Source organism: Neophocaena asiaeorientalis, unplaced genomic scaffold, assembly GCF_003031525.2.
Source record: "Neophocaena asiaeorientalis asiaeorientalis breed wild unplaced genomic scaffold, Neophocaena_asiaeorientalis_V1.1 scaffold41, whole genome shotgun sequence".
In the NCBI taxonomy this organism is placed as follows: domain Eukaryota; kingdom Metazoa; phylum Chordata; class Mammalia; order Artiodactyla; family Phocoenidae; genus Neophocaena; species Neophocaena asiaeorientalis.
The window spans coordinates 402,996-405,351 of record NW_020171994.1 but is presented as its reverse complement, the minus strand read 5'-3'; the positions used below and the strand labels follow the sequence as shown (position 1 = coordinate 405,351).

The 2,356-nt window shown below is 40.5% G+C and overlaps 1 pseudogene across 1 annotated transcript; it reads left to right on the top strand.

Moving 5' to 3' along the window:
• The first annotated feature begins 474 nt into the window (after window positions 1–474).
• LOC112402077 (cytochrome b5 pseudogene) lies at window positions 475–930 on the top strand (annotated as a pseudogene). The gene has a single exon (XR_003003671.1). The product of XR_003003671.1 is annotated as a cytochrome b5 pseudogene (transcript).
• The last annotated feature ends 1,426 nt before the right edge of the window (window positions 931–2,356 follow it).

Sequence of the window (2,356 nt, the reverse complement as noted above, 5' to 3'; positions counted from 1 at the left end):
TTAGGTCACATTTGGTTCTTTTTTTTTTTGTTTTTAATTCCATTATTGAAGCCATCTAGTCCTGGACTTTTGTTTGTTGGCAGATTTTTAATCACAGTTTCAATTTCATTACTTGTGATTGGTCTGTTCATATCTTCTATTTCTTTCCTGTTCAGTCTTGGGAGGTTATACCTTTCTAAGAATTTGTCCATTTCTTCCATGTTGTCCATTTATTGGCCTAGAGTTGCCTGTAGTAGTCTCTTAGGATGGTTTGTATTTCTGTGGTGTCGTAACTTCTCCTTTTTCATTTCTAATTTTACACTAAGAAGCCATAAACAACTCAGTTTTTAAAAAATGGGCAAATGGGCCTGCCTTCCTGCCCAGGCATAGAGCCGGGCCGCAGGGAATGTCCCGGGACAAGTCCACGGATACGCCCGCTGTACCCCGCCCGGCTCCAGGGCTCCCTTTAGGGCCTGAGGCTCGCTGTGTTCCAAAATGGCCGAGGAGTCCGACAAAGCCGTGAAGTACTACACCGTGGAAGAGATCCAGAAGCACAACCACAGCAAGAGCACCTGGCTGATCCTGCGTTACAAGGCGTACAATTTGACCAAATTTTTGGAGGAGCACCCTGGTGGGGAAGAAGTCTTAAGGGAACAAGCTGGAGGTGATGCTACTGAAAACTTTGAGGATGTCGGACACTCTACAGATGCTCGAGAATTGTCCAAAACGTTTATCATTGGGGAGCTGCATCCGGATGACAGGTCAAAGATAACCAAGCCTCCGGAAACTCTTATTACTACTATTGATTCTAATTCCAGCTGGTGGACCAACTGGGTGATCCCAGCCATCTCAGCACTGGTTGTAGCCCTGATGTATCACTTCTACACATCGGAACACTAAACACGTTCTCAGAAGCCAATGGAAGAAAAGACTGCTTTGGTCCTGGGAGAAAGAAGCCACCGTTAACTGCTTCAGCTGACAGAACCCTTCCCCTGAAAATGAATTGAATACACCTGTTTTCCTTTCCTCCTACATTAGACACAAAACAAACCAAAAAGAACTGTTCTTTCTACTCCTGAATTTTTAGAGTGTGCCTTTTTATTCATCAGCTTTGTTTTGATGTTCCATCGCTATGTCATTTGCTTACTGTGGGCACAACCTTTTAAAACATACCACCATGAATGGCTCTTTGATATGTAATTGTCTGTGATGTTTGGAATCTGATTATTTGGCGGTCATTTAATGTGCTAATCTTTCAGATCCAAGTTGTCTGTCTGATGTGAGCAGGGGCGTCCTTGGATCTCTTCTTGTGCTGCTTCATCTAATTGAATAATCAGGTATTGCATGTTTCCAGTGTAGTTTTTTTTTTCAAGGAAAGCCCAGAAATAATAGCTTAAAGATTTCTAATAGTTGTTCTACTTGAACAATCATATAGACGATAAAAAGAGAAAGTGGTCTGCAAGACCTAGAAAAGATACTCGATCTTTTCTTTGATTAAAAACACCAGCAACATCAACAAAAGCCTGTGAACCATGAGAGAACATTACCACTGTCCCTTCTCTCAGCTTAAATATGTCATTCCGAAGAGATTCTCAGTTATACAGCTTCTCAGGTTTTACAGACTCCTCCTTCAAAGGTAAAAACTGTTTACGTGCTCCTATAAAGAAATGTTGATTCCCTAATTTGTAAAAACACACATTTGAAAGAGATTGTGGGACATTTGGAACCTGATTTTTGAAGAAATTTAGCTCTGGTGATGGGCCATGAAGAACTCTGGTGTGGACTGGTTCAGTCATCCCGTCTTTGTTTATTATTCTCTGCGCAGTGCTTTTTCTTTAAATGTCGAAACTTGAGAGATGAATTTATAGACTCAAAGTACTTTGTAGTTAGCAATGATTGTCTTTTGGCCTGCTAGCCGACTGACAAGCCATGGAGTTCTTCAGAAATAACTAAACACATTGGAAAGGAATGTGTTTAAATTACAGAGCAGAGATTTTTATAATCAGTGACATGTGTCACCCTCTGCCTTTTTTGTCGCTGGAAGTTAGAGCAAATGTAGGAGGGCAGTGGGGCAGCTGACTCTATCACATGGGAAAGTACCTTGCAGAGGGATCCTTTGTTTAGATTTTAGTAGACATAAGCCTGGAACAACAACAAGAAAATGGGCAAATGACTTGAACAGACACTTCATCAAAGAATATATATGAATGGCTAATTGGCCAATAAGTACACGAAAAGGTATCTAAAATAATTAGTTACTAGGGAAATGCTAATTAAAATAACAGTGAGATACCAAATCCCAGCCACTAGAATGGATAAAATTAAAATTAAAAAAAATGTTTTGTCAGTCGACAAAAACACACGTAGGTGAGGTTTT